We start from the raw sequence: 21,098 nt of genomic DNA on the forward strand, positions 1-21,098 counted from the left end.
GTACTTATACAAGATTTTCCCTTAGCTCCTAATCCTAACGTCAACAGCTTTAGTCCTAGCTAAGAAGCCTGACAAAGCTGATGATGAAGAAGAACAGGAAGAAGACGAGATTAAGTCATCTTCCTCTTCCTATCTTCGACGAACAAGATGGCGAGTCGTATGATTCGCTCTTGCTGACGGATAGCTTCCCGCCTTTCCTCCTCCAATCGCTCCAGATGGCGATGGTAATCCATATAGAAGAATAGGAGGTGAGTTAGCACCTCCTGTGGGACAGAATCCCAGATCTCCTCAGGAATGGCTGTTACATGCCACTCCTGCTGCCAGTCGGCACAACTTAGCTCCATTGTGAAGGTTTGGTTGTTCAAAAACATGTTGTATCGAACCATTGTGTTTTTGATAGAAGAAGGAGGATAAGTGTGTGAGAAGAATGTGATGGAAAGACTGATGTGAAGTGGTTGCTTATATAGGCAAGAGAATGCCAAGAGACGCAAAGATATTTAATGCTGACAGGTAGAATTAATTCTACCTCGTCTCCCTAGACTTTGAAAAAGAATAACAGTCATTGAAAAGAGGAAGCATGGTCTAGACTGCACAAGACACAAGAAACAATGGACTGTTCAAGTACAAATACCATTAATCCTAATCATAGTGACTATTAATCTTCCACTTCAATATATTCGAGTTCGAACTGAGACTGTTATCAAATTTTATTCACAGATAAGCCAAGTAAAGGATTAGACTGAGAAATCAGAACTTAGACCTATACCAGAACTTAACAGTCATCAGAACATAATTTCTTAACTCGAAAAAGGAATGCCCATCTTAGTAAATACTCATACAAGTTCTGAGTTATGGACGTCAGAACTTAATCATCAGAACGTGTAACTTAGAACTTGTCCTCAGAATTTGTGCAATAATGACACAATGACTGTTTATCTAAAATAACATAGACCACCACAAAAATTTTCATCATTTAGATGGAGTGATTAGTGTGTGCATTAAGCTAAAAACAGACAAAGAGTAAAGTCTGATTCACTTCAGTACATCTTAGAAATAAGGCATAACTAAAATTTTGCTAAAAATCTGTCATTGTCCTGAAACCTACTGAAGAATGAGTTTATGCTTGAGTCCACCTCAACTGTTTTGTGCTAATTTTATGCATCTTTTGAAATTCTATTTTACAGTGGCTTCTCAGTGTAAGTGAGTCACGACTGTTTATCAGAATTTATGCTATTTTTAGAGTATTTCTCCAGTAATCATAGAGTGCGAAAAGTCACCAAGAAAATATTTTGCTTTTCTGATGCATATTTACTTAATACCAGCAATGCACTTGGGTCGTCCCTTCCACATTTTTACTCTAGATCTCAAAGGAGTACCTGATTTTAAGCTTTGATCTTTTTGCTTTTTCTTTTGATAAGAGAGGTCTATCAGCACTTAGTACATTCAGCAGTTTTACTAGTATCAGAACTTAACAGATGAGTAGCATTATTCTAATTTGTGACTTAGTAATAAGATATACAAAGTAAACTTAACTAAGCTCAGTTATCGGAGTTTGCTAGTGTCATAAGATTTCCACTGAAATAATTACTTCTTCCATGGAATCATTTGTTTATTGAAGACTACTAGGTCAGTATCTAGCACAGTTATCCTCATAGGATTAAATAGGTACTAGAACAGACATATCACTTATCAGAGTTTAGAAATATATATCAGACAACAGTCAGTACTTAAAGACATTTATCAATTAAGCACAGAATACACAATGAGATTAATTCTGTAAATACTGAGCATAAAGTCTGATAACACAGAACAAGTCTAAGCAGATTTAGAGAAAGAACCTGAAACCCTTCCAAGTTCATTTACCAATCTTGTAAAAGTAGCTTCACATAATGGTTTTGTGAAGATATCTGCCAACTGTTGATCTGTGGGAACAAAATGCAATTCCACTGTACCTTCATCCACATGTTCCCTAATGAAGTGGTACCTGATGCTGATGTGCTTTGTTGAACTGGATTACCTGTCATGGCAATAGCACTTTGATTATCACAGTAAATAGGGATTTTGAAATATGTTAACCCATAATCCAGTAACTGATTCTTCATCCAAAGAATCTGTGCACAACAGCTTCCTGCAGCAATATACTCTGCTTCTGCAGTTGATGTGGAAATTGACTTTTGTTTCTTGCTGTACCAAGAAACCAATCTGCCTCCAAGAAATTGGCAGCTTCCACTTGTGCTTTTCCTGTCAATTTTGCAACCTGCAAAATTTGCATCTGAGTAACCTATTAGTTTAAAATCTGATTCTCTAGGATACCATAATCCCAGAGCAGCTGTCCCTTTAAGATACTTAAAGATTCTTTTTACAGCTGTTAAGTGAGGTTCTCTTGGATCTGCTTGAAATCTTGCACAAAGACAGGTAGCATACATGATATCAGGTCTACTAGCAGTTAGATAGAGTAGAGAGCCAATCATACCTCTGTAGTCAGTAATATCTACTGATTTATCGGTATCCTTATCCAGTTTTGTTGCAGTGGCCATTCGAGTGGATGCACTTGAACAATCTTGCATTCCAAATTTCTTTAGCAGGTTTCTGGTGTACTTGGTTTGACAAATAAAAGTGCCTTCCTCATTCTGCTTGACTTGAAGGCCCAGAAAATAGCTAAGTTCCCCCATCATACTCATCTGATATCTTGACTGCATTAGTTTGGCAAACTTCTTGCAAAATTTGTCATTTGTAGATCCAAAAATGATATCATCAACATAAATCTGGACCAGAAGTAAGTCCTTTCCATGGTTGAGGTAGAATAGTGTTTTGTCTATTATCCCTCTGTTGAATCCACTTTTCAGAAGAAACTGAGCTAAAGTCTCATATCATGCTCTAGGAGCTTGCTTAAGTCCATAAAGTGCTTTGTCAAGTCTGTAGACATAGTCTGGATGTTTGGTATCTACAAAACCTGGAGGTTGTTCAACATATACCTCTTCCTCCAATTCTCCATTGAGAAAAGCACTTTTCACATCCATTTGAAAGACATTAAACTTTTTGTGAGCAGCATAAGCCAAAAATATCCTTATGGCTTCTAACCTAGCAACTGGTGCAAATGTTTCATCATAATCAATTCCCTCCTGTTGAGAATATCCTTTTACAAGCAGCCTTGCCTTATTCCTTGTAATTATGCCATCACTGTCAGTTTTGTTTCTGAATACCCACTTTGTACCAACAACAGATCTATTCTTTGGTCTTGGTACTAGGGTCCAGACTTTGTTTCTTTCAAATTCATTCAACTCTTCCTGCATTGCTTGCACCCAATCAGCATCTTGAAGAGCTTCTTCCACTTTCTTTGGCTCAGTCTGAGAGAGAAAAGAATTGTAAAGACACTCATTTGAAGTACCTGTTCTAGTTCTGACACCTGCATCAGGATTTCCAATTATCAGATCAGGTGTATGTGATTTTATCCACTTCCTTGCAGATGGAAGGTTTTCTCTAGAACTGGATGCTCCCCCATGATCCATGCTATCTTCATTTTCATTTTCTGATGCTCCCCCTGAAACTATGCTCTCTGAGTTGGATTCTTCAGTATTTAGATTTTCAGCACTATCAGAACTTGGCTTATCAGAACTTGACGAATCAGAACTTGAAGAGCCACATGCATGTTCGGATGTTTCTTGAGATGTGGTAGGATCTTGAGTATGCTCCCCCTGCATAGGTGCATCTTCCTTTAACGTAGTCACCACAGTTTCAATAACATCAGAGTTTAATCCATCAGAGTTTGCAGTATCAGGACTTAGACTGTCAGGATTTTCAGTATCAGAATATGAGTCTTCATTTTCAAATCTCAGCTGATCATGGTCAACGAAATCTTTAAGACCAGTGATCTTCTTGTCATCAAAAGAGACATTGATAGATTCCATGACCACTTTTGTTCTCAAATTATAGACTCTGAAGGCTTTTGTGGAAAGTGGATATCCAACAAAGATTCCTTCATCAGCTTTTAGATCAAACTTCGATAGCTGTTCAGGATGAGTCTTGAGAACAAAACACTTACATCCAAATACATGAAAATATTTCAGATTTGGCTTCTTTCTCTTCACCATCTCATATGGTGTTTTTCCATGCTTGTTAATGAGTGTTGCATTTTGAGTAAAACAAGCAGTCTGCACAGCTTCAGCCCAGAAATAGGTTGGAAGCTTTGCTTCTTCAAGCATTGTACGTGCAGCTTCAATGAGAGTTCTATTCTTCCTTTCAACAACTCCATTTTGCTGTGGAGTTCCAGGAGCAGAAAATTCCTGCTTTATTCCATGGCTTTTGCAGAACTCTTCCATTATCAAATTCTTGAACTCAGTGCCATTATCACTCCTTAAAATTTTCACAGAATCTTTGACCATTTTATCCAGCTGTTTGACATGATCAATCAAGATAGATGTAGTTTCACTTTTTGTGTGCAAGAAATACACCCATGTGTATCTGGTGAAATCATCCACTATGATCAACGCATACTTCTTCTTTGCAATAGACATGACATTTACTGGACCAAATAAATCAACATGTATAAGATGATAAGGCTCAAGAATTGATGAATCAGTCTTGCTCTTGAATGAAGATTTTCTTTGTTTGGCTTTCTGACATGAATCACAAAGACCATCAGGAGCAAATACTGTGTTTGGCAATCCTCTCACAAGATCTTTCTTGACCAGTTCATTTATATTGTTGAAATTTAAATGAGAGAGTTTCTTATGCCAATTCCAGCTTTCTTCAATTGATGCTCTACTTAACAGACAGATTGCAGAGCCATCAGTACTTGTTGAAAGCTTAGCTTCATAAATGTTACCACGTCTGTATCCTTTCAGAACAACTTTGCCTTTAGATTTACTCACAACTTCACAGTGTTCTTCAAAGAAATCAACATGATAACCTCTGTCACAGATTTGACTTATACTCAGTAGGTTGTGTTTAAGTCCTGAGACCAGAGCTACTTGTTTAATTATGACATTTCCAAGATTGATATTGCCATATCCCAATGTTTTTCCAATGTTGCCATCTCCATAAGAAACACTTGGGCCAGCTTTCTCCACAAAGTCTGATAGCAGGGCCTTATTTCCAGTCATATGTCCTGAACATCCACTGTCCAGAACTAGAATATTTTTCCTGTTGCCCTGCAATCACAAAGACCACTAATTATTAGTTTTAAGGACCCAGACTTGCTTGGATCCTTTGGCCTTATTAAGTTTGTTAACATTTGCAGCGGATTTAGCATCAGAGTTTATGTTAACATTTTTCTTATCAGAATTTACATTATCAGACTTTAAATCAGAATTTACACTAGAAGGAACAATGGAAACTTTCTTCAAAGAAGGTTTTATTTGATAATAATCATAGTACAAACTATGATATTCCTTACAAGTATAAATGGAATGCCATAAACTACCACAATGAAAACAAGGATTTTGTGGTTTGTATCTAACAGACTGACTCTTAACTCCTGATTTTGAAGGTAAGGAGTTAATATTCTTATTTTTCCTGCAAAAAGAAGCCAGATGGTTAGAACTTCCACAGTTATGACATGTTTTCCTAGGAGCATCAGGAACAGATTTATAATCATTGCTTTTATTCACACCTTCCTTTCCATTCCTATTTTTCCTAGGTGATTTTACCTTGTTTGCATTCTTGACATCTTTCAGCTTATGCTTAAGCTGCTTCTTTGTCATTAAGCCTATGTTTACTTCAGCTGTCTTTTCCTGTTTTAGTTTGTCAGAAGTTAATTCCTCTTTAACTTCTGATTTCTCATTATCAGACTTTACAGTTACAAACTTAACAGGTTTTAACTTTGGCTTTTGCTTAACAACAGGCTTAATTTCTTCAGTTCCTTTATCATTCTTATTCTCTCCATTACCTAAGCCCTCTTTCCAATTTTCACTACTTAGCAAATTTTGAGTTGTTCTGCCGGAGTTAGTCCAAGTCCTGATTATCTCTCTTTCCTTTTCTAACTCAGTTTTTAGAGATTCATTCATTTTTAGCACTTCATCCCTTACATAAAAAGCATCATCTCTATCCTTCTGAGTTTGATGGAACATGACTAACTCTTTTTCTAAGAAATCATTCCTTTTCTTAAATGCAAGATTTTCAGAAGTTAATCTTTCACATGTTAAAGTTTGGTCTCTATAGCTGACAAACATGGTTTTAAGATATCTTCTCAACTCATTAATATCATCAGTATGAAAAGCATAAGTAGTCTGAGGTACCTTTGTTTCAGCAGCTTCAGAACTGCTCTCAGCACTTTCTTTATCAGCATTTGCCATCAATGCATAGTTCTCCTCACTTTCAGAGTCTGAAGTGTCTGTCCAGCTTTTCTGCTTTGTGACAAGAGCCTTGCCTCTGTCACCCTTTACTTTCTTGCAGTCAGGAGATATGTGGCCTTTCTCACCACAGTTATAGCATTTAACATTGGTGTAATCTCCTCTGTCAGAATTTCCTCCTCTGCCTTCAGATCTTCTGAAATTCTTCTTATCAGAACTTATGCTTTTTCTGGAAAACTTCTTTCCCTTCCTGAACTTCCTGTATGCAATCTTGGTGATTCCTTTCACCATAAGAGCACACAGCTTCATCATCTCCTCATCAGCATCAGTCTCAGGCAAGCTTTCAGAATCTGAGTTATCATCACTCTCAGAACTTGATGACTCAGTATCAGACTTTATGAAAAGAGCTTTACCCTTGTCTTTCTTTGAGGAAGCTGCTTTGGGGAATTCTTCTTCAGCCTTAAGAGCAACTGTCTTTGACTTTCCTCCTTTCCTCTTGCTTCTTTGTTCCATCTCCAGCTCATGAGTCTTGAGCATTCCATAGATTTCGTCAAGAGTTGTTTCATCAAGATTGTAATTGTCTCTTATTGTCGTTGCCTTCAAATCCCAGCATTCAGGAAGAGCTAACAGGAACTTAAGGTTTGAATCTTCAAGATCATACTCTTTATCAACCAATGACAAATCATTCAAAAGTTTGACAAATCTATCATATAAATCATTCAATGACTCATTAGTCTTTGAGTCAAAGTGTTCATACTCTTGAGTGAGTATTGTCTTCTTGTTCTTCTTAATTGTGTCAGTTCCCTGACACTTGTTTCCAGAGCATCCCATATCTCCTTAGCAGTCTTGCAGTTGATTAACCTGTTTGACATTACATTATCAATGGCACTATGCAGTAAGTGTCGTACCTTAGCATCCTTAGCAATTGATGTTATGTCCTCAACAGTATAATCACTTTTCTCCTTTGGTACGGTCATTGCTGCTTCACCTGCAACTGCAACAGCGAGTTTGGTTGGTTTGTGAGGACCTTCCTTGATTCTATCCAGGTATTCTGGATCTGTTGCTTCCAGGAACATGGTCATCCTTACCTTCCATATGGGATATTCAGATGGTCTCAGTATGGGGACTCTGATGGTCTCATACCGACTCTGAATTTGTGTCTTTGGTGGTTCCTCAGTTGTGGTAGGCTTAGTTGGAGTTTCTGTGTCCGACATGATTGTGTTTGGATCTTTAACTGTATGTAAGTTAACAGATAGGCTCTGATACCAATTGTTAGGTCACACACACACACTGTAGAGGGGGTGAATACAGTGTATAGTACACTCAAATCGAACTTTAAGAACTTAAGTAACAGAAAACAAACTTTATTGAAACAATAAACTCTGTTAGAGTATGGAACTGTTACCTCTCAGTGATGAACAAATATCACGAGAGCTGTTAGGGTTACAATGAATAATCTTTTCTAATAATGATAACACTTATAGTGAAAACCCTATGTCTGTGTTTATATACTACACAGTTACAAGATAATCGCTAATGGATATGGAATATAATTCTGCTTCCTAAAATATATCAATCAGATATCTTTTCTTCCAAGTATTCCATTCTTCACGGAATTCCTTCTTCATGCATATCTATTCTTATGTTTATCTCAATCTTCTTTCCTTTAATCAGCTACTGTCCTTATGTGATTGTCCTTCAGCACTTAAGTTCTGATATCTATCTTCTGATGATTATCTCCTGATAATATAAGTACTGATATCCTTAAGTCCTGACTTCCAGTATAAGTACTGATCAACAGTTAAGTACTGATTTATCCTGTTCACGTAAGATCTGAAAGCTAAACATAAAACATATTAGCCATGACATTATCAAATATATCTAACATTAATCAATAATGCAAGTATCTGAATTAATAACTTACTGAAAATCTTTATCAAGTGTAAGATAATTACTTACTGGATATAAGCTTAAAAGAAGATGAAGTTACAAAATACTTCAATATACTTATATCATTTTAGAAAACTACTTGAACTACCATTGTTCAAAGTATAAAAAGTTTTTAAAAGCTCATCATATATAGAGGGAGCTGCGAGATAAAAATTGTATAGAATTAATCTTTGAAATATCAATCAAAGAAATGAAGCTACGAGATACTTCATTAAATGTCGATATATATACTCACATATATATATATATACATATCATACTTTCCTTGAAAACCTCTGTTATGAAAAGTATAAATAGAGTTTTAATACCCAATGAATTTGGAAAGAAGAAAACTTTAGCATAAACTCGATATCTTGCTGATCAAGCAAAGATACCAATTAAGTAATCTTTTCTACTAGTAGATGGATGAATTCTTCGCCGGTCATCACCCTGGGCGCATTAGGACCTTGCGCTAGACCGTTGCCCGGCCACTCACGCGTTGATGGACTATCACCCAGCCTCTTACACCTTGATAGACCGTACCCCGGCCTGTCGCTTATGTCGAATAATTTAGATGGACTTACTTCCCGAACGTTGGGCAAGTAATCAAATTCTTTTATCAAAACAGCAACCTTGTTGTGAATATAAAATACACCACAGAGCCGGATCCCTCATATTTTTAAATGACTATTTAAATCCCCGTCAAAAGGAAGATCTTAAATTTGAAAACAAGTTTTGGGATCCGCTCTAGACTTTAAAATCATTTTGAAGACTCGAAAATATTTTTGAAAGCGTTTGGAATAAGGATGATTTGATAGAATAAATCAATTCCAAGATAATCAAAGAATATCTGAATATTATGCTATAATTAATATTCCAATAACGAATAGCTTTTATCAAAGCAAATGAAGTAAAAGTTTTGAAAATAACAATCTGAAAATATTTAAGGTAAGAATGATTGACGATATCAATCGTTTCCCGAATACTTGGCGAATAACGAAACATTATTCTTTAAGAAAACAAAGAATATTATTTCATAAAATAAATTGAGTCATAAGTCCTCATGAATATTCAAACTAATATTCACTTATAATTTAAAACTATCGAATAAACATAATTCGATTAATATTTTTGAAAACTATATATATATATAAAATATACTCGGAAACATCGCCTCCCAGTTTAGAAAAATGTTAAACTTTGGGTCTCTTATACTTAGGGTATACACAAATAATGCCTATCTCTAGCGTAGGTATTATGCAGTTTATAACAATTGAATCGACAATGAGATATCAAGATTACGAAACAGGCATGCATATATATATATATCATATCAACATACTCCAATATATCGCAAGATTTGCTAATAAAAATCATGCACTTATCACAAGATAATGCATATACATATATACATCACAACAACATTTATACGGGTAGAAAACTTGCATGAGCGACTGGGGTGATAAAAGGCCTAGGGCGAGTCTGGTAACCTATAAACAATATATAAGTTGGAATTAAACCACGGTCTCTTAAGAAACTAGACTTTAACCAATTAGACCCTAACGTTCGCTTTTGCGCTTAACGATTCATATAAGTCGCTCGAGTACCCTCGGCTCCACCATTTTTATAAAATTAATTGTTTAACTTTTTAAGGTGACCATTTCGCGAATACTCTAGGAACTGACTAATTAATCTTACATAATTATTTCGTACTCCAATTAGTCATTTAAGGGCTTTAATCAAGGTTTCAAAGTAAAGCGAGGGGTAATGGTTCGCTCGCGAAACGCCGTTACTTAAAACGGTCGTTTCTCCTAAACCGTACATCGGATCTAAGCGAACCACATACCAAAACGAAGCTAAACATGGAAAAGTTACAGATTGATGAGTGAGCTTTCTGTCCCGAACACTAAGTACAAACAGTTAAATGAAAATGGGCATTACGACGGCTATATTTACGAGTTTTCCCAAATTTTAAACTACACTATCTTCTTACCAATTCACTACAAACCACCAACCATCATCAATACATCAAACACAACTTAAATCCAGGCAAAATCAGTCCATACCCCATGGTTTTCCAACTCATTCAACCACAAACATGATCTACTAACCATAACTTAAGATTCATTAACCATAAACCAAGATTCATATCCAAAATCACTACAAATCCAACCAAACTTCTAATAAACATGGATAATACTTCTCATATACTAAATCAAGCATAAAAACTCCTAAATACTCAAAAATAAAGCTATGGTATGAGGGTTTACCTTCCTTGGTGAGTGATAAGTTGCTAGGAAGCCTTAGGGAGCCTTAATCTAACCTCCTACAAGATTTATCTTTCCAAAGAAATCAAGAACACAAAATTAATTTCAAGAAAGTACTATTCATCATCCCCTTCCATAATTTATTGGAAGAGATTTACAAGGAATTAGAAGCTTAAACTCCTAGAATGTACTCATCTAATCAAAGGGAAGCTTACATAATTACCTTGGATTTGTATATGAAGTGGAGCTTGGAATTGCAAAATTTATTTTTTTAAAAAAACTAAAAGGGCCGAGAGCTTTTTGGAAGAAGAAGGAAGTGAAAATGCTTCTTTGATCCTTGCTTGGTTGATTTGTGTGTTGTTTTTTATTTACTTGATTAATTTAACCTTGATTTAATTAACAAAGATTACTTGGCCATAATTCAATCTTAGCTAAATATCTTTTAACCATGCTTGCATCATCAAGCCTATGTCAACCTTTTAACACATGTCTCTTTCTTGTGGTGTGATGACATCACCATCCACTAACCTCTTTGATTAAATCTTAATTACGTTGCTAAAGACCGCTTATATGTTATACGGTTCGCTTAACTTTCGTCCTTGTTCGTTGTTTGAGGGATCATATCTGGGATCTTATTACTTGGGTTCCCCTGAACCTTTCTCAATATTTTATATTCCTTTAATGATCCTCTCTTATAATCCTTGAATTTGAATCCTTTTAATCATGTTACCTTATACTCAATTCTTTCGGTATCTGGTGGATTTTCGGGAAAAAATCAAAGTGTTCGAATTTGAATTCTGACGATCTTTCATACACTCATATACTCTATGGAGTACTAATAAGATCTCAGAATATCAATAAAAGAACTCCTACATAGTGTGGCATGAAAAATTTCCTCAATCAGCAAAATCACTGTTCATAAGGATTACAAAAAGTCCAAAAATTTGGGGTTATTACATATGGCAACTTAGGAAAAATCTTAGGATATGGCAAAATCAAAATTGGAAATATCATCATTGAAAATGTAGCTCTAGTTGTAGGACTCAAGCATAATCTGATCAGTGTGAGTCAAATCTGTGACAGAGGTTACCATGTGAACTTCTATGAGGAGCATTGTGAAATTGTCAGTAAGTCCGATGGTAAGATTGCAATGACTGGTTTAAGACATGGTAGTTTATATGAAGCCAGGGTTTCCACAAGCACTGATGAATCAGAAGTCTGTCTACTTAGTAGAGCATCTGTGGAAGACAGCTGGAACTGGCATAAAAGACTATCTCATCTCAATTTCAACAATATCAATGAACTTGTGAGGAAAGATCTTGTGAGAGGATTTCCCAATGCAGTGTTTACTCGTGATGGCTTATGTGGCTCATACCAGATATCCAAGCAAAGAAAAACATCTTTCAAGAGTAAAACTGAATCCTCCATTCTTGAACCATATCATCTACTTTATATTGATCTCCATCCATTCTTCTTGATCATGTAAGAGAGCTCGAAAAAGGATCAACATACAAAGTGAAGATCATCAGAAGTGATAATGGAACTGAATTCAAGAATAGCTCTATGGAAGATTTCTGCAAACTCAAGGGGATAAAACAAGAGTTTTCTTCTTCTAGAACTCCACAATAAAATGGAGTTGTTGAAAGAAAGAATAGAACTCTCATAGAAGCTACAAGAACCATGCTAGAGGAAGCAAGATTGCCTACGTACTTCTGGGCTGAGGCTGTGCAAAATGTTTGCTTTACACAAAGTGCAACATTGATTAACTGGCATGGAAAAACACCATTTGAAATGATGAAGGGAAAGAAGCCAAATTTGAAGTACTTTCACATTTTTGGTTGTAAGTGTTTTGTTCTCAAAAATCATCCGGAGTAGCTTACCAAGTTTGATCTAAAAGCTGATGAAGGCATTTTTGTGGGATATCCATTGTCTACAAAAACCTTCAGAGTTTATAATCTGAGAACAAGAACAGTCATGGAATCCATACATGTATTTTTTGATGACAAGAAGATAACAGGTCTAGAAGATGCAGATGACCATGACAAATTGAGATTTGAAAATGATGTACCATATGCTGAACTTTTAAATCCTGACCCTGATACAATAAATACTGATATCACTCAAAGTTCCGAGGATCCATATGTCAGTGGAAATTCTTCTAACACTGAAGCATATTTCGATGGGGAGCAATATGATTCAAATCCAGAGACTTCTACAAGTGATTCAACTCAAGAGACATCAGTACATAGATCATCAGACTCTCATTCCTCAAACTCTGATGATTCAAATACTGATAACTATGAGAACACTGATTCAGGGGGAGCATCAGGAAATGATATATATAACGACTCGTATATTTTCTGATATTAATAAGTACAATTGTTGGTTAATAAATAAATAAATTATGTTATGACTGTTGTCAGTTATGTGTTTTATATGTTGGGATTGTATGTAGTTTAGTAACCCGTATTAAGTGATTTTATTTAATCAATTTTATAGTTTCTATGTTGGTTTGCATATTTAATAATGATTTATTTACATAATTATTTTATAAATTGAGAAATTATCTCTAAAATTATTTTTAGTATTTTATAATTTCAATATGTATTTTTAGAGATTTTTGGAATTTAGAAAGTTATATTATATTGATTAATTATTCCTGTATGATTTTCACAGTGTATTTAATGTAAAATTTGATATTAAATTCTAGAAAAATTTCAAAAATCATGAAATTTATATTTTATTAAGTTGAAATATTCCGAGAATTTTAAAATTATTTTGAAAAATTTTCGGATTATATTCGCCCGCACGTTTGTTCGTTAAATCATAAAACACAGATCGGTTGCGCGTTTAAGAAATGCATATTAAATTATTAAAATTTTATTTTATTAGTTTTTAATTATTCTGATTGTTATGGGTAAAAACTTAAGGTGTATTTATTGCTAGGGTTCGTGAGCTTCAAGGCTCGATTTGACTGCTCTTGTGTTTCGTGACTCAATCTGCCTTAACAAGATGCCTATGTACCTTGCTGTATGCCAAGGATCAAGTCAAAAAACGTAGTTCTCATTTGTGAGGTGAGACCCCTTATATAGGCATGGGATGCCTTTGAATTATGTTGGGGTTAGGAGACTTGGTGGATAAGTGTTGAGTGGCATTTATGACACTTTATTACGCTTCGTAAAGCTTTGAATTGGTGTATTTGTACTCAATTTATTAGTGTTTTTACGTGTTTTTGTAGTGTTTTTGCATTGCAGGCATTTTCCAGGAAATCAGGTAAATTAGCATGGTTGTAGTGTTAATTGGGAGTCTGGATGGTGTTGGAATAAAGGCTCGTGAAAAGACCGGCTCAAATCAGCAAAAAGAAGAAAAGAAGTCAGAATTTTGTTCAGAAGGACGGCACGCCCGCGCTGGTCAAGCGCGCGGCCGCGCCCAAAGAACAGAAACTCAGCGCGCCCGCGCTGGTCAAGCGCGCACCCGCGCCAGGTCGGGGTAGCAGAATTTTGTTTCTATTAGGATATTGAGAGTTTGAAGCCCTGGTCAATACTACAGCATATATATACATAAATAAAGACGTTTTACAAGAGGAGAGACGTACAAAAGCTAAGGAAAAGGAGTAAAGAAGACCGGAGAGCACAATTCAACCAAGGCGAAGAAGATCTAGTTTATTCTTGTGATTCTTTGCTTTAAGTTGTAACGTTGGATGCTAGTTTTCTTATTCTTGAACCTTTACTTGTGTTTCGTACTTGGTTTTATCTAAGTATAAAGACTACGTTTATTATAACATGCTTTCATCGGAACCCACGTTGTTGATGAGTCCGATTATGGGCTAATCGTTATCATGGGGTTGTAGCAGATTTATTTATGGATTTCTTTAGTTAATTTGTTTTAATGCCTTAGTGTGTGGTGATTGTATGATAACCTAGTATTGGTTGTGCTTATTCGTCTTATGAGCATCACGAACTTATAAGATAGTGTGTTAATTCTTAATGAAACAAAAGTGAATTTAAGGATTTAGAACTTGCCATACTAGCATAGGTTCATGTGTTATTGTTATGCATGATTCGTAGGTAATTTTAACCATCTTACTTGCCCTATGTAATCACGATAGATAACTTATGCATTAAACCATTATATTGTCAAATTCTGTAGACATATAGGGTCTCAACATAATTGGTGTCTATTCAGCTTCTATCTCTTTTGTGGATGTCTGATAGTATGGTATTCGTACAACGAAAGTTGACGTTTATCAGTTTCGTGTTATCTGATTAGTGTCATCACCATTACATGCTAAGGTTAAGAACGAAAAGGCTATTAAATGAAGTACTTAATGAAGTTAGAATCCCATGTTTGTGTCATATATTATTTAACTCTCTTTACTCTCTTTAGTTAATGTTCTTTAGTATAATTCTCAATAATAATCGTAGTATAATTAAAACCAAATTTGTTAATCATCTTAGCATTGAATAATAGCCATATCATTGTTGCATAAGTTCATAAATCACAAGTTAATCTAAAACAGTCCATGTGGGAATGAACTAGAAATAATTCTATATTACTTGCGAACGCGCATACTTGCGTGAATTTTAGCGCGTGTTTAGCGACTAACAAGTTTTTGGTGCCGCTGTCGGGGATTGTAGTGTTAACTTTTAGTTTATGTGTTTGTCATTAATGATCGTTAAAGTTCATTGACTCAGACATTGTTACTTACCTTCTCTTTTTCTTTATCGTGTTTCAGGTACTCTAGCAAGCGTGTATGCATACACGTTCGCGGGCTCGTAAGAGAACTCTAGATCAAGCTGAGGAAGAAGATGTAGTGATTCGAAGGGAAGTTTTTTAGGATGAAGAGAAAGTAGCAGAAGAAGAGAATGTCGAGGAACCAACTCTAGTAGTGATGGGAGATCAAGTAGAAAATTCTAAGGCTTTGATGGACTATTCTCAGCCTAAGATCGATGATATTCAGTCGAACATCATCAGACCAGCCATCTCGGTTAACACTTTTGAGATCAAGTCGAGCACGATTCAGATGATACAGAACTCAGTTCAGTTTGAGGGTTCTCCTATAGAAGACCCCAACATGCACATCAGGGATTTCATCGAGATCTGCGACACTTTCAAGTTCAACGGGGTGATTGAAGATGCTATCAAGCTGTGACTCTTCCCATTCTCTCTGAGGGATAAAGTAAAGTGCTGGTTACATTCTCCACCACTAGGGTGTATCACCATATGGGAGGATCTTGCTCAAAAGTTTCTCACTAAATTCTTCCCTATGGCGAAGACTGTTGCAATCAGGAATGCTCTTACTCAGTTTGCTTAGCAAACTGGAGAATCTCTGTGTGAGGCTTGGGATCGATATAAGGAGATGCTAAGGAAGTGCCCACACCATGACATGCCAGATTTGATGATTATAAACTGTTTCTACAATAGTTTGGATGCTCAGTCTAGACCAATGCTCGATGCAGCATCAGGATGAGCTCTGTGGGCTAAGAGCTACAATAAAGCTTATGAATTGATCGAACTGATGGCTTCTAATGAATACCAGAATCCTTCTCAGAGGCTAACTCAGAGCAAGGTAGCAGGAATTCTAGAGTTGGATGCAGCAACTGTTGTAGCTTCCCAACTTAAAGCGTTAACGATGAAAGTGGTCTCTTTGGTGAATTATGGAGTTAATCAAATCTCTAATGTTTGTGAGCTTTGTGCGGGGGCGCATGAAACAGAACAATGTGCTATTTCTAGCGAATCAGCTCAATTTATGAGAAACTTTCAGAGATCACAACAACAAGCTCCATCCACTTATCATCCAAATAACCGCAATCATCCTAACTTCAGCTGGAGTAATAATCAGAATGTGGTGCAACAATCTTATCAGCCATATACAGCAAAGCCGTATAACCCTCCTGGTTTTTAGCAACCGCAATTTGCCCCTAGGCAACAACTTCAACTTCAGCAGCTACCGCAAGCTAATGAAAAATCTGAATTGGAGGAGTTGTGACTCATGTATAAGAGACAAGTTATGTTTATCAAGACCTTGGAGAATCAGATTGGGCAAATTGCTAATGTGTTACTGAATCATCAACCTGGCACGCTCCCAAGAGATACTGAAGTGCCAGGCAAGAAGGAAGCTAAGGAGCATGTTAAGGCAATTAGATTGAGGTTTGATAAGCTGTCAAATTCTGAAAAAGCAAAGACTCCGGAATCTTAAGTTAAGGCTGAAGAAGAAGAAGTAAGGAAGCTGAAGTGGAACCAAGGAAGACTACTATTGAGCACACTCTTCCTGAGGATAATATAGGGGAGAAATAGATCTATCCTCCAACTCCTTTTCCTAAGAGGCTGCAGAAGAAAAAGCTGGATAAGCAGTTTGAGAAGTTTCTGAAGGTGTTCAAGAAACTTCACATCAACATACCTTTCGCTGAAGCTCTTGAACAAATGCCTAGTTACGCGAAGTTTATGAAAGGTATTCTCTATAGGAAGGTGAAGTTTGATGACTTAGAACCGTTTCTCTCATGGAGGAATACAGTGTTGTGTTGCAACAGAAGTTGCCTCTGAAGCTTAAAGATCCTGGAAGCTTCACTATTCCATGCACCATTAGAAATGTGTCATTTGACAAGTATCTATGTGACTTGGGAGCTAGCATCAATCTGATGCCTTTGTCAATCTTCATGAATTTGGACTTGCCTAATCCAAAGCCTACTTATATGACTTTGCAGTTGGCCGACCATTCCATTACATATCCGCGAGATATTGTGGAGGATATCTTGGTCAAGGTGGATAAACTCATCTTCCCTGCTGATTTTCTAATTCTTGATTTCCAGGAGGATAAGAAGATTCTATTAATCTTGGGAAGACCTTTCTTGGCTACTGACCAAACCTTGACAGATGTACAGAAGGGTGAGCTCACCATGCATGTCATGCCCCGACTTAACAATATATATTATACAAATTATTACAATAGCTAACAAAAGAAAGTAAATACATCTGAATCCAAGATCTTCCAGTTTAGGGTTTGGAACAGCCCAACACTATTAACTATTACAACCTGATTTTTAATATCGAGTCCTCACACAAACCGATCACTTAATCTACCTGAGCTCGAACGTACGCATCAGCATCACAAGTCTTACGTGCTGTCTGCTTGAATCTAACCATATCTGCTAGCTGTAATATCATGGTGAAAGTAAGTAGTGAGCCAAATGCTCAACAAGTGCTATACAAAATAATACATAGATCAACATAAAGGAATTAACAATATGAAGGAAGAGCTAATAATATCAAGGAATAAACTTTTGGGTGATGGCATCATTTAATTGTAACAAAACCATTCGAAACCATTTCTTTATCAAAAACCATTTTATGACGCTACGGATTACAGCCGGTGATCAGCCGCGAAGTAATCCCCAACCTCGCTGGATTTTAGAACATTAATGGGATCCCTAGGCAACTTTTAATCCTACAATTTAAGAGCGGAAAGGACTTGTGTCTCAGTCCAGATCCACTATCTAAAGAAAATTATTTGTCCCCCTTTGGGACTGAAAATCAAATTCTAATTTTTTTATTTTATTAAAAATTGATGCCAAGTGACGGTTAATTTCTTAAACAGTGAGCATCTTTATTAAGGTTTCTAGATCAACTTTGAAGCACAGGGAATTGGTCCACTAAATTTCAAGGCCATGATCAACTAGACTATACTTTATCAAGGGAATTACAAGGTTTATATATACAAGGATTTTGGCAAGGAGATTTAGCAAGGTTATCGGATAGTATGAAGGAACAAAGTCAAACTAGGTCCAAGGTAATGGTTCCAGATAAGACATAGGTATTAAAATATAAAGAAGGTGATCATTAATGGTTCCAGATAATATTTAGGTATTAAAATATAGAGAAAGTGAGCATCAGCTCAAGGTACAACAGAGTATCATGCTTTAGGGTAAGGATAGGGTTATCAAACAATTATGATCAATCGTTAAGGAAGAACTGACTTTTAGGTATCAAGACAAGGTTAATGGGTATAACTTTCACATGGTTCAACATCATAATTACTTTGGTATACTAGCATGGTATGACTTTCGATTTACTTGCATAGCAATCTTCAAGTAAAGTTTAACTACTTGCAATAAATACTAGAGGGTTCATGTCATTTTCATATAATACAAAGATAGATTTGAAACCACTTGGTTCATGTATATCAAGGTGAATTAGAATACTCGCATCATATATAAGAACTAGTTATCGCATACTTGTAGTGTAAAAAAAGATAGGTTGAATCATTTGCCTTGAGAAAGGCTTGACTTGACTGGCAGGTAGGAGCAACTGGAAGCTTTACTCGACTTTAATGGCAAGTTTACCTTTGTCTCGAGATCCTGCACAAATAATAATAACCTCATTATAATATGTTCTCACCAACTCAACCTATTTACAAACCGAAATAAAACACAATGACACTTAGGCCTATATACACACATATTTACAAACACCTTATAAGTATATTAATACACATAGCCACTTATGCTCACATACCATATTTAAGTACAAAATACTATAACACATACTATATTGCATCACTAAGCTTGGATGATCTCACTCTACTTACCTAAGTCTCTTGGTCGCTAAACTAGACAAAACTCCAAATTTTGGCCTCCTAACTCGAAGTGCCTTTACTAAACCATACAATTCCTATTGACCCAGACTTGGGCCTTTCACTCTACTGGATTTAAGCTATCTTTCAACTATGGTGGTCAACCAAATATTCACTCATAAGTGTTCTAAAACTATGTGATAAGTGAATGTGCTCATTATAGTAAATTTCAGGATGACATCTATGGTTTCTCGGGTGCTTATGACACTCTTACACTTCAAGTTTACCTCTAAAACTTCTACAATAGACTCTTCTGATCATAAGTAAACTCCCAAACTTGGTTTGGCTCAAAGGCCTAGCTTGGGCCTCCCTAGGCCTAAGCTTAAAGTCCACATTTCCCCTGTTTTCTAGGCAGAAAAGGGTTCTGATTTGAACTATCTTATGACATATGATTCTATTTCAAATCCTATGAACTATGGCTGTAGAAACTCCTCTGACACTCCCTCTAACTAATGCCCAACAGGGACTAATGAGGGCCTACCTACGATATGGTCAAAACTTCCCATTTCTAAGTTGTAACAAAGTTGTCCCCTGCTGGACAGATTTTGTGTTTCCACTCGTGCACCTAACTAAATGACTTACAAACCTCTAACAAACACCTAAAACCTAATGTATACTCCTAGTGCTAGCTTCTGATGACTTGGGCCTCAAAGTTCACAACAATGACAAGGTCAAATATCACCCTAAACCTCATGGTACCAAACTGATTAGAATTTAATGCTCTCCTTTCACCATGATTCTCACTTGACAAACTCAACCAAACATTAACCAAAAACCCAAACCAACCCTCAACCAAGGGAATATACTGAACTAACTCTCCTACACTCAATATTGGCTTAGTGGAGATCATCCTTACCTAAGGTGCAACATATCAAAAACAAAAGTTAACACACTACACTAATTACAAGTCATCAAATTTTCGAAAACAACAACTTATATCCTTTATAAATATATTCGAATTAAAATCACATATCAAGGAACACAAATCCAAAATCAATATCTTAACTCAACTGAAATTAAAGCCTATTAACAATTATCAATCCAAATGATCAAGAACTTTCAAAAATCATGAGTTGATTCCATGCATGCATGCCTTCAAATTTTACAAGACAAAATCATATGATTTCCATAATAAATTTTATCATAAAATCGACATGCAAGCCTAACATAGACTATAACTAAATGATCACTTAGAATGCAAAGGGTTTTATCAAGTTTTTGCTACAAAATTCATGCTATTATCACAAAAACATACAAAAATTGAACAAGGCAACAAAACACCATCCATTCGGCTCTTAACAAGTCATGGCCGAATGGATTAGGGTGAAAACAATATTTGCATAAGTGTAACACACTCATGTCTAGCCATTCTTATCCCTATGATAATATAACTCATGGTGAAAACCTTAGATTCACAGAAATCAAAGGTGTTCACTTTGAGTTTAACAAAACACCACCATACAAGGTCAAAACATAGGTTTTTTACTCTAAACCTTTTAGATTATGAATGATCAAGATATAGGAAGTAACATTTACTTTAATGGAAGATAGATGCTTGAATAAAAAATGAAGAAAAAGAGGGGGTGGGGCTTCGGCTATGGGAAGGCCGACACGAAGGAGCCGAGAGGGGGAGGGAGGAGAAAAGTGGAGAGTGAAGTGGTGGAGTGAAAATGAAGTGATCATGATACTTGTGCTTGTTTTATGCTTTTGATTTGACTAAATATGAGTGAAATTAGTAATTGACAAGAGTAACCTTCTAGCAAAAGTTGGGTAAATCTGCATGCAAGGACAAAGAGGTAATTTGGCTAGTAAAATGAGAGTTAGTGGGGTTGGAATTGTCTTTTTAACCCTTCAAGTTGAATTGGTGGGTATTTGCATGCAAGGGTATTCATGTAAATTGCTAATTACTAAACAACTAATTTTCAAAGATTTACTTTTATAAAATAAAATAAACATGTAAAAATTATAAAAATTGTACCATAA

At 35.9% G+C, this 21,098-nt stretch overlaps 1 non-coding gene across 1 annotated transcript; it reads right to left on the reverse strand.

Moving 5' to 3' along the window:
* Window positions 1–15,767: 15,767 nt before the first annotated feature.
* Window positions 15,768–15,874, reverse strand: LOC141694618 (small nucleolar RNA R71). Its single transcript, XR_012563906.1, has one exon. It is a non-coding gene; the product is annotated as a small nucleolar RNA R71 (small nucleolar RNA).
* Between the last annotated feature and the right edge of the window lie 5,224 nt (window positions 15,875–21,098).

This window comes from Apium graveolens, chromosome 10, assembly GCF_009905375.1.
Source record: "Apium graveolens cultivar Ventura chromosome 10, ASM990537v1, whole genome shotgun sequence".
In the NCBI taxonomy this organism is placed as follows: Eukaryota; Viridiplantae; Streptophyta; class Magnoliopsida; order Apiales; family Apiaceae; genus Apium; species Apium graveolens.